Source organism: Monodelphis domestica, chromosome 1, assembly GCF_027887165.1.
Source record: "Monodelphis domestica isolate mMonDom1 chromosome 1, mMonDom1.pri, whole genome shotgun sequence".
Lineage (NCBI taxonomy): Eukaryota > Metazoa > Chordata > Mammalia > Didelphimorphia > Didelphidae > Monodelphis > Monodelphis domestica.
In genome coordinates this window covers 226,093,345-226,105,955 of record NC_077227.1, presented here as the reverse complement: position 1 = coordinate 226,105,955, position 12,611 = coordinate 226,093,345, and the positions used below count along the sequence as shown (strand labels likewise).

The 12,611-nt window shown below is 35.8% G+C and overlaps 1 protein-coding gene across 11 annotated transcripts in view; it reads left to right on the top strand.

The window, feature by feature from the left end:
• The window catches only part of ITPK1 (inositol-tetrakisphosphate 1-kinase), a 386,351-nt gene that overhangs the window by 83,652 nt on the left and 290,088 nt on the right, over positions 1–12,611 (top strand). For 2 of the 11 annotated variants that reach the window (XM_056810467.1, XM_056810466.1), the window contains exon 4: positions 5,911–5,986. The exons of the other annotated variants lie outside the window; for them this stretch is intronic. The gene's annotated coding sequence lies outside the window, so the exon portion shown is untranslated. The remainder of the gene's footprint in view (positions 1–5,910; positions 5,987–12,611) is intronic. 11 annotated transcript variants of the gene reach the window in all.

The window sequence follows — 12,611 nt, the reverse complement described above, 5'->3', positions numbered from 1 at the left end:
AACTTTTCCCCAATCCCTCTAAATTCTAGTGCTATCCCTCCATTAATCATTTCCCATTTATTCTGTAAATAGCTTGCTTCGAATGTATTTGTTTACATGTCTCCTCCATTAGATTGTAAGGCCCTCAAGGTCAGAGACTATCTTTGACCTTTTTTTCTATCCTCAGCACTTAGCACAGTGCCTGGCACATAGTAGACACTTAATAAATGTTTGTTGATTGATTCAATATATTTAATATGAAGATAGAAAAGAATTATATTCCTGCATATGATATATATGTATACATAAATAAAATATGTATGCATATGTAAGTTTATATAATATTTAGCTATACATGTGTGAATATCTATCTTTATCATGTTTCTACATATTTACATATTGTCTGTCTCTCCCATGTGATTGTAAACTTATTGAGAGCAGGGACTGTCTTTACCCTCTTTTTGTATCCTCAGTACTTAGCAAAGTGCCTGGTACATACATAGTAGGTATTTAAAAGATACTCATTGATTGATTGACCTGCAAGGAAACACCATGAGTGTAATAACTCCCCTGTAAAAGTCAAATTCTTTTGCCTCGCATTTGAAGCTTTCAATTATCTAAGGCCATGTTACAACTTTTCCTCTAGATATTTGATGTGCCTGCTAAACTAAATGACTTTCTAGCCTTCTCACTTTGCATTCACTTTGCTACCCTTGTCCTTGTTCATGCTGTAACTGATTCCTGGTGTGTCCTCACTATTTGCTTGTAAAATTCCTACGTCGTCTTTACAGCCTAGCTGTACACATGCCTTCTCTCCATTCCCCACCTTTTCTCTGGAAGTAATTACTTTTTTCTCTTTTGCAGTTAATATCATAAAACTTTATTTTTCTTACCTCTTAGTACAGTTCATCTAGTTTGTATTATATTTATCAAACCTTTTGTATAAGGGCTTTCTTTCTATGTTCCCCAGGAGCAGGGGTTCCTGTCTTATCTAAAAAGTGTCTGTCTTTGGGGCAGCTGGGTGGCTCAGTCGATTGAGAGCCAGACCTAGAGACAGAAGGTCCTGGGTTCAAATTTGGCCTCAGACACTTCCCAGCTGTGAGACCCTAGGCAAGTTCCTTAATCCCCATTGCCTAGCCCATAACTGTTCTTCTGCCTTGGAACCACTACACGGTATTATTGATTGATTCTAGGATAAGGTAAGGGTTTTTTTTTTTTTAGCAACTGACACCATGCTATAGTAATGCCTGTTGAATAAATGAATTTACTTTGATGCCAGATGTTTTATGGATCATCCACCATTAAGGAGCTGATCTTAGACTATCTTTTTTCACTATACCTTCTATGTAGATTAATACTCCATGGTGGTATTAGTTGTAACTTTGACGTTACTTCATGATTTGTAGGTGAAGAAGGTAAAAGGACTTCATGAAAAATTAAACTTTTAGATAGCACGTTCTTGCATTTAGACTTTTCAGACACTGTTTATTGGAGGCTTGGTGATTAAAAAAAGGATTCCTATTTTCCATTCAATTTCGGAAAACATTTATTAATCATGTGCTCTATGTACCTATATGAATAAGACATGTTTGTAACCTCAATCAGCTTACTGTCAGTTAAATTTTAATTTGACCCAATCTATATTCTTTTCCTCTTTTCTATTCGCAGTGTAACCACTTTAGGTCAGTCCTTGTATCTCTTCTCATTTGAACACAGGACCTCTTATTTCCAGTCCTGACTCTCTATCTTCTGAGCCATGTAGATGTCCCACTATTGCTATGCTTTTAAAAAGTAAGCTGTTTGGTTACAAAGATTGGAGGTCTATTTTATTTGTTGTTATTTTATAAAAAGGGTGCTTTAAAATTTTTTATTTCAAGACACTTTGGGAAGGGACGGAGAAAAAGGAATAAGCATTTTTAAGGTACTTACTGTTAACCTGGCAATATGCTGTATAGATATCTCATTCAATCTTTGAAACAACCTTGCAAACCAGGTGTTGCTATTATCCTCATTTTATAGGAAAACTGAGCTAAGTTGAGGTAAACTGAGGTTAATTAGCTTGCTTGTGGCACATAGCTGGTCTGAGGCTGGAATTGAATTCAAATTTTGCTGACTCCAAATCTACAATTCTATACACTTTATTTTGAGTTATTCTTTGTCAAAACTGATTTTCTAGGTTGCTGTAGATCAGAGTGGATTTTAGAAGCGATGTTAGAGTTGGAAGGGACTTGGAATCTTGGAATATTGGAACATAGAACACAGTGATCTAGCTGGAATAACCCATGTGGCATATCATCGTTGGGCCATATAGCAGTTTTTAGTATATGAAGAAATTGAGCTTTAGTGACCACCAATGAAATAATTTGACCAAGATTAGCTTGTAATTGGCTATTAGGATTCAGTATTCTTCAACTGAAACACACTGTTTTCTCTTCCAGACTTTACTTCTAATTCTGAGGCAACTCTCCCTGTGCCTTTGACTCCAGATAGGTCAGCTTGAGCAATTCCCTTTACTAGTTTATAGACCTTACTTCCTCAGCTGAGAAAAATGAAACTTTGGACAGAATGGTTAGAACCAATTGTTTTTTAGGGTGCCATTAGAATAGCTTTGTAGGCAAACAGCTTGAATATTACTAGTCTTCCTTTGTTTTTACCAGCTTTTCTTCAGTTCACAATTGTCAGTGGGGGAGGGGGGGAGTGAGTAAATCACCCTGGTGACATCTACTTTGGTTTGTCTCACTGAGTGACTGGACTTAAAATTATTTGCCAAACTTTAAATCATAGTAAAGAAAAAAAACATGAGGGAAAGAAGAAATATTGGAAATTTGAAAGAGATTTTTAAAAAATTACACTTAATAAATGATGTAAAATGACAAATACAAGTTGTTATATAACCAGTTCCTTTCTGGACATTATAATTTATATAGTATAATTTATTTTTCATTTAGTATAGTTGGTAGATTGCTGCGTGATTAGGGTAATTCTGTGGGAAAGAAAAAGTTGCAGAATTTCCTTCCCCTAAAGTAAGATTCTGCCTTCATTTTGGTTTTTTGCTTAGTAAATTATTTTTTGGATCTTCAAATTTTAAAAGAAAATGGCTCTTGTATCTGGGTCTGTGTATCTTTGTTAGGAAAGTTCTTTTAACTCACAACAACTTTTTAGATAGTAGATAAATACTAGTTTTATGTTAAACTACCAAGAAATATCTTTCTTTTTCTGATTGCTTCCCTTTTCTTTATGTCCTTTGTGGTTTTAAACCAAACTCCTGTTTGCCCCTTTCCTTGAATGAATTTGTAAAACTGTAGCACAGTGTGGATGTTAATTTCATGGTTTTGATTGATTTTAGAACTTTCTTTTTTTAGCTGTAGGAAATGGGGAGAAAAGTAAATTAGTTTGCATTTTCTTAAAACTCATAAAATATAATGTTTGGGACTTTTCTCAATTCTCTGAAGTAATTACTATTACAGAATGAGTTCTTACTCATGACTGCATGTGTATATATAGTGTATATGTACACTCACAGAAACATATTCATATATCCAGTAGTAAGTGTGAGTTATTTTGTTCAATCTCATCTTGCTCTTTAGGAAAAGGAGGCTTAAGGGAGTCTCTATTTTGACCAAAGTCTCAGAAGTGAGTTAGTGGTGAAGTAGCAGAGCCAGGGATGGGAACCCAGGTTTTTCTAGCACCAAATCTAGTGATTAGTCTTACTGCTAGACTGCCCCCCCTCCATGCAGAACCTTTTTATTTGAAATCAGATTCATAATTTACCTTTTTAAAGGCATCCATCTCTTATCTAATACCTCTTTTTGCTGGTGCAAATGAAACTTGACTAAAATTCTTGGCCCATTCTCTTTTGGCAAGAGTTGTCATTTAGCAAGTTTGGAAAGGATTGTGGCCACAAACAACACAGTCAGCCTTTAATCTTCTAACTAGTGCTTCAGCCTTATATGCTCCCTCCCACTAATGTGTAGTTAATTAATGATTTTTTGGTTTTTGCCATTTTTTTTTCATAAGCATACAAGACAAATTCAGTTGCACATGTTTGTTTAATATCTGCAAAGTTCTCAGAATTATTGCTTTTTTATTAATTATGAAGCACTTTCAGTAATTTTGAAGTTTATCAGTCATAAGTAGGAAGGTTTTTATCTCTAATATAAAAACCAAAAGTTGACAAACTGAAGAAAAACAAATTTGTCTTGTATGCTCATGAAGACAGACCATACTACTTTAGTGGTTCTCAACTTGTGAACTTAAGTTCTTTGAATTCCATAAGTTACATTTCTTAGTTTAAAAATAAAGTTTAGGATACACTGTGGTACGATTGAACCTAATGGACTTCTCCATTAGTGTCAATGCAATGTCCCTGAACAATCTGCAGGGATCTAGGAGAAAAAACACTATCCACAAGCAGAGGACAAACTGTGGGAGTAAAAACACCGAGGAAAGGCAACTGCTTGACTACTGGGGTTGATAGGATATGACTGAGGAGAGACTCTAAATGAACACCCTAATGCAAATACCAACAACATGGAAATGGGTTCGGATCAAGGACACATGTGATACTCAGTGGAATTGGCTATGGGATGGGTGGCGGAAGAAGAGGGAGGAAAAGAAAATGATCTTTGTTTCCAATGAATAATGTTTGAAAATGACCAAATAAAAAATGTTTAAAAGAAAAAAAGAAAGTTTAAAAATATAAATTTGTATTGCTCTTTTTTTTTACATTACTTACTTACCCCTATCTCTTTCCTCTTAGAGAATGACTCTCATTCCTTGTAACAAATAGTTTAAAAAAATTTACAAACCAATGAGTATATAAAATATAACATTCAGTGTTCTATATGTGGGACTGTTCTATATATGTGAGACTGACCTCACAATACCCCCCTCCCCCATTGTCGTTTTGGTCTTTATTTAGTGCCAACGAAATTCAAAGCATGACTTAGCATAGTAAATAAACATAACTTTTCTTTTTCTTATTTTTAAACTCTACCCTCTGTCTTTGGAACCAGTACTTAGTATTGATTCCAAAGAGAGTGGAAAGGATTAGGCAATTGAGATTAAATGACTTGCCCAAGGTCACACAGCTAGTAGTCAAATTTGAACCCAGGGCCTCCCATCTCCAGGCATGGCACTCAACCAACTGAGCCACCTATGCTGCCTACAAACATGCCTTTTCCAAATTAATTTCCATTTTTGAAATGTATGCAAATGCTATTGTGATTAATAAAAGACAATAATTTTTAAGTATTCCCCAAGTCGTAGTTGCCTTTTGTCATATTATCCATGAATAGTAATGATTCCTATCTTGTTGTGGGAGAGTGAAATTTTTTAGTATTTAGAAGATTGATCTTTCTTGAAAAGTTTGGAAACCATCGTTTTATGTGATAGGAAAAAAGGTTTCTTCATATGTAGACGGGGGAGGGTTGTTGAAATTAGTTACAGGATCTTCATTAACTTTTAAAGCCCTTAAGTTTTTTTTTTCTGTGGACTCTTCTAGCTCTGACATGCCTTGTTTCTCCATTTCCTCTGAAGTTTATTACTTCAGCCCAGTCCAAATGTGGTTCTGTGTCATGCTCAGAATTTGTTGTTTTTAAAAAATCTTTTTAACAACTGTCATTCTAGAACTTTTCTCTGCTCTTGGTTTTACTTGGTTTTCCCACAACATTTCTTAACACAATGATGAGCCTTGCCTCCGTGGTGAATATTCTGACTTTTAAGAGGTGAAAAGTAGATGATGCCCATTATGTCATAAGCCAAGTTAAATTTGGTGCCTTAGTTCTTTTCACAATAGATGTATTTTCCAGTATGTTTTTGCATCCAAGTATTTTTCTTTTTATACTTTTATATAGTGACAGTTAAGAGGCATACCCTATAAGGATAAATCAGTCTCTGAGATTCCCAATTTTTTTTTAAACTATGCCCCAGGAACTTGGCAGTGAACACCAGGACCAGTCATCAGTGCTACAGAAACAAACTATTGGATCTAGTATGCCCATGGAGAGTAAGTAGACAGAGCTCACATATTTAGCGTTTGGGGTGAGAATGAGTGTTTATGTGCTGTATTTTACTGAGGGTTTAGACTTTATGTAGTACAGTATTTTGAGATTGTAAAAGCTTAAAAATACTTATATAGTTAGATAATTTTTAGACTGACAAAGATATAATATCTCATATTACAGCTGTTAAGGCTTTTTGAGATAATTAAGAATTAACCCTCATTTTAAAGTTGGTTAAACTGAACCCCAGAGAAGTGTTATCACATATGTGATAAATAGTAGAATCAGGACTAGAATTCAGCTCTTTTGATTCATAGTTTGGGTGTTCTCCCCTCCCCCACTACAGGAATTGCTTCTGTGCTCCTAAATGCCTATGTAAAATAATTTTAGGATACTTTTAGTCTCCAAGAAGTAATACTAACTCTAATGGGTCTGTTGATAGAACCAGGGATGTTTACCATGTGTTTAAAGAATGTAGTTCAGGAATACTTTTAGACAGTGAGTCTGTTTTGTAGAATAAAAAAGACTAGAATCTGGAGTCTAGAGACCTGAGTTCAAACCCCTGTCTTTTTCTTACTGGATTTATTTATCTTTGGCAGATGACTTCACCATTAAATTTTAATTTCCTCATTTATAAAAATGGAGATAATAGTTATTAACAGCTGCTACGTGCTTGAGATACCAATAAACAAAAGACCCATTCCTGCCCTCCAGAAGAATACAATCTAATGGTAGGAAACAATAATACTGTAATGAGGTAAAGGGGCACCAGAAATAAAGATGACAGAGTTGAAACCAAGCAAAGCAGCAGGTAACAAATAGAGATGGCTATGATTTTTGAGCACTGTATAAAGAGAAATGTTGGGAAGGAAAAGTTTTGCTTCATCCTCCATCTCTAATCAGAGAGGCAGAAGCCACTGCAGGTACTGATGAAATGAGGGTAGTAGAGTTGATTTTCATGGTGAATTTTCAGCCTATGGACTTATCTTGTATAGAGCGTGATGAAGAAAGGGCAGAAGAAGAGGTCATCATACTTGAGCTATTTAAATTTCAATGTTGTTATAAGAAAAACTTTTTGCAAAACTGAAAAGGGTTATAAAATTGTTATCTATAAAATTAGAATCTTAATATAGGCATTAATGATATTTTATGGCTTTGTGGAAAGTGATTCCTAAACTTAAAATATACTAGAAATGTTTTATTGTCATCATTGTCCTTTTTGCTCTGTTGTCCTGGTTTCCCATTTGACTGTCCTTTCTCAGAGGATGTTGGGATGCAGGTTGAATCTAGGATTGCTGTTAAATGAAAATGTTTGGATATTGTTTTTTGTGACTTTTGGTGGACTTGACTTTGACCAGTTACTCTGGGGATTGGATTGCCTTTATATTGTTTCCCCCAGAAGGGAGTATATTCAGAGTTATAGAGAAAAGGCCTTTAGACTCTGGTTTCATCAAGGGGCATATTTTTTTACAATATTCTGTGCCAAGTGATCTTCGGCCAAGTAGAAATAAGTTATTTACAGTGTTTTGACAGAACCATCAGGAAGACTGGATGGGAAAGGATGCCTTTGGGGCTGAGCTAATAGCTTAAGACATTGGAATGGGAGAGAGAGAGGGAGAGGGGAGATTTATGGGAAATTTAGGCATTTTGCCTCTTTTTTTGGTTTCTTTCCATCAAGATACCTAGTTTGGTCTATTCTTTAATATCCTTTGCTTTCTTGCTATATAGAGGAAAGGTGTGGAAAGAATATTGGATTTTGATTTAGAGGCACCAACTCCAACATTTTTTAATTCAATTACTATCATTTGTGACTCACTGAATCATTTAAACTCTTTGGGGTCATTTTTCTTCATCTCTAAAATGAAGAGGTTTGACCAGATGAACTCTAAGGTTGTTTTAGCTCTTAATGCTGTGGTTACATGACTAGATAATCTTGATGGCTCTTTTTTATTAAAAAAATTTTTTTTAATTTCTGTATTAATTACATTTTCCCTTATATCCCTTTCCCTTTCCTCCCCTTCCTTCCCAGAATTATTCCATATAACAAATAATCTTTTTTAAAGAAGAGAAAATAAGTCAGTAAAGTAAATAAATACATAAAAAATGAAAATATATGTAGTTTTCCAAACCTTTGGCTCCATCTTTGAAAGGAAGAAGGAGAGATTTATTGTGAATGCATAAAATATTTAAGTGCTTACTATGTGCAAAACAATAGTGTTAAGTACTAGGATATAAATAGAAAAGTAAGATAGTCCCTGCTTTCAAGTAGCTCACTTATTAATGAGGAAGAAAGCATACATGCAGTATTTCAGCTAACAGTCATGGTCATTATGGTGCAATGGAAAAACAGATGGTTAATGTCATTTCTACTGATAAAATAATATTAATTTCTGGTGTTGAACTACTTAATAGCACCAAGGTCTTAGGTGGCAAGAACTTTCTTTTTGACTCTTGAGTAGACATGGCTATGAGGCTCTGCCTGAAAGCATCTACAATGATGACTATAGGCACTTTCCTTCTGATGCATCATTTAGGTTATATAAATTGCTACAAGTATTTTCTAATATGCCTTAAAGGTTATTTAAGACTTTTTCTTATGGAAATATTCCAAGAACTTTGGATTCCAAACATCATTCTCCACTTAGCCCTATGTACCTCTGTTCTCTTCCACCATGTATTCTGTTTTTTAACACTAGCTCTATGACTTTAGGTAAACTTTCCCTTTATTTGAACTAGGGATAACTATACGTGTGCTACCTATTCCAAAGTACTGTTTTGAGCTTTGAATTGCCATTTATGATTTGGATTTTACCCCCATGTGTTCTCCAGGTACTTTGCCCAACAGAGATGTGTTCTTTCAAATTAGTGGCAGGAACTCCTATTTTTAAAGTGGAAACTTTTCCTCCAGATGGGAAGGCAAGAAGCCTAGAGAGCTTGCTTTCTGAGGCTTAGTTGATAGATATAGAGGAATCTTATTTTGGAGAAGGGAAGATTCTGTTAGGGGGACATGAGAGCTATATTAAAGTATCGGGGGGCTGTTCTGTTTGGCTTCAAAGGGCAAACTGATGGAACTGATGGTAGTTAGGGGTGGGGAAGGAGCAAATTTAGATTCTATGCCACAAACTTCTTGGTGATTAAAACTGTGTAAGACCAGAATGAGGATGCTTCAGGAATTTTTCAGGTGGAATCCTGGAATGAATATTTTCCCAGACATTGTTATTGGAGAAGGGGGTTCTTGTTTTAGGGATTCATTGATTTGATTAGATATCTGCTAACACTTAGAGATTCTATATCTTCATATTTCCCCCATTCTACCTCCCCAGTCCTTTAAAGCCCAAAGCACCTGTTTCCCCTTTGTGCAACTGTTTAAGCCTGTCTTGGGTTTGTTGTACTTGGAAATCACTGCTGGTAAGAATTTGTGAAGAATGATCCTGAGTAATGGGTCATACTACTGTTTGTACATAGCTGTGGTTTTCCCAAAAAAGACACAAACATTCAGAAAATGTCAAGCCTCAAACCCATGGAAAGCTCTGGGGGTGGGGGAAGGTTGGAAGGAAGAAATTGGATTCTGCATTCTCCTCATGCTTTGGGTTTCATTTCATCTGTTTCTGAGTGTGGTGGAGATACAGTTTCACTGTACAGGGGTTTTCAGGCTCTTCTTCAGCAAAGCCTTTTCTTTTAAGGATGAGATGCAAAAGGATGACAGAGCTCTCTTTCTATTTAGAAGATAGCAGGATTTTAAAAATAGATTTTAGAGATAGTTCAGACAGTTTATTTTACACAAGAGGAAATCGAGGCCCAGAAAGGTTAAGCAGTTTATCTAACAGCACAGAGGAAGTGATATAGAGCTTGCATTTGAAGCCAGATTTCTAATTTCATATCCTTGCTTTGCTACATTTATGTTTCTTTCCTTATACTCCAGATGCCATAGATTCTCTGGTACCAGTTAGCTTGGCTGTGGGGTTAATTTCTGCCATGAGTTTGTCAGGTGGTCTAGAAATGCCTATTAGTATAGGGTTGACATTTTCTTGGAATGCAGATAAGTACCTAACATAGAACAGTTTTAGTGCTGAAATGAGTTCTCAATTATGAATGAAAGTTTCTGACCTTTTTGGCCTTCCTCCACTGTTTAACTTGGTTTCAAGATTCTACAGTTAGGGTAGGGTAAATAATACTTAAAATGGTGTCCAAATGAAGGGTTAAGGATGTTTAGACAAGATGATTTCTAAAAATCACTCCTCATCCTAAAATATGATCTGTCTTATCTAATGTTCACCCCTGGCTCCACTTAGTTATCATAGAGAATTGGCAGCTCATTTAACTCTGCAATCAATCAATCAATAGACATTTGTTCAGAGGGACCTACATTGGGTCTGGCGCTGTGATAGGTGTCCTGAAGAAACTCATATTCCTTTGGGGAAAACTTATATACCTAGACATCCTTTCAAAATATGAATTTTTTAACCTTAAATAATATGAAGAGGATTTTGAAGTAGTCAGAAGAAAAACTCATGTAGGAGAGCTTAGCCCTGAAATAAGTAAAGGATTCCAAGAAGTAGAGCAGGTGATGGAAGTGATACTTTCTAGGAACAGAGGGACAGCCCTGCAGTGGCATGGGGACAAGAAAATGGAGCAGTATGTATGAGGGGCATTAAGTGGCCCAGTTGGGTTGAAAATGAAGGAATGGATATAACACATAATGAAAGTCCAGAAAGGTAGGTAGTCTCTTGCCAGATTGTGAAGACCTTTAAATGCTAAACAGAGAAGTTTGTATTTTATCCTAGAGATAATATGGAGCCATTGGACCTTTTTGAGGAAGAGAATGACATAGTTATTTCTATTCTTTAGGGATATCTCTTTGGCTTCTTTGTGGAGGATATCTCATAGAAGAGAGAGTATTGCCATAGGGACCTCTCAAATTAAAATACTTTTATTTTGCTGAAGGGAGAAGTGATGAGATCTTGAACTGGGGTAGTAGATGGCCTGTAAAGTGAGGTTAAAGCACTTACCATATTGCCTGGCAATCAAAAAATGGAGTTATAGGTCAATCTAGAAACAATAGTAGTATTCAGGTACTCAACAAGCATTTATTAAGCACCTACTTTGGGCCAGGCATTGTGCTAAACTCTGGGACACCCCTGCCCCTCAAAGATAAAAGACAATCCCTGGCCTTTAGGAGTTTACAACCTAATGGAGAAAGATCGATGCATAAGAGAAAGCTTGGGGACTGGGGTGGGGGTAGGAGGAGGGGTAAGGTATCTGGCAGGGGCAAGAGCATTATGGAGAAGCCAAAGAAATCTAAAATAAATGTAGCCAGAGAAGTCGTTGCTAGGTATGAAATGAGATATCTAAAATGACAGGGTGGTATTAAATCTTCTTGAAAGGCCCCTCTGACTCTTAAATTCATGGTTTTTATCCCTTAAATGTCCACCTTATATATAACCTTTTCCACTTGGGGCAGGTAAACCTACTCTAGCCCACCCTATTGGTGAATAGAGAATGACAGTTTTTGGAGCTCAAATTCACAGAAAATCATACTGTTTTCCCACATGAGTAGGCAAGAGTATTACTGTGTAATAGCCAGTAAGATGGTTTCTGAAATCTACCTCTTCTCCAGCTGGATAATCTTTTCTCTATACCCATTCTTTCCTTTATGAATTAGTTCACCCCTTCCCCAGTTGATGAGTCGCCCATTCTGTTCCTAGTTTATTGGAACTATACACAATGCTGCTATAAATATTTTGTTATATATACAAGGCTTTTCTTTGTCTTTGATCTCCCTGGTTTCTATGTTCAGTAAGGGAATCTGTATAGTCATCAAATAAGAAGAATTTAGTGACTTCTCAAATAATTCCAAATTGTTTTCCAGAAGAAGTGGAACATTTCATATTATTTATCTTTTGTTCTTTAAAAATTTTTGGGTATGGGGTAAAATCTTGGTTGTTTTAACTTGTATTTCTCTTATATTAGTGATTGGAGCAGACTTTCTTAATGATTATTCATAGTTTGAGCTTCTCCTTTTGAGAATTGTTTGTTTAGATATGTTTTGTATGGCAATACATGTGTAAGCCAGATCAGATAGCTTATCTCCCTGAATGGGAAGAATAGGGAAGGAGGGAGTCAGTTTGGATTTTATAACTTCAAAAAACTTGTGGAAATTGATATTACATGTACTCAGTAAAATAAAGTATCTTTAAGAGAGAGAGAGAGAGAGAGAGAGAGAGAGAGAGAGAGAGAGAGAGAGAGAGAGAGAGAGAGAGAGAGAGTGAGTGAGTGAGTGAGTTAGAGTTCTTTGTTTAGGGTTAGGTAGGTGACTCAGTGATTGAGAGGCATGCTTAGAACTGGAAGGTCTTGATTTCCGATGTGGCATCAGATACTTCCTAGCTGTGAAGGTAAGGGTTTTGGTTTTTATTTTTTAAAATGAATTGTTTGTTTTTAGCCTTAGACCATTCTTTAGAACCTAGAGCAAGATCTAACTTTTCCCAGGAATCTTTGTTATTTTGGCCCTAAATGAAAATTATTCAGGTACCTATGATATCAAGACATAACTTGACTTATCTATTGCCTTACAAGCATAGCCTCAAAGTTCTGTATTCCAATAGCTCATCTTGGTGTGGTGAGGTTGTATAA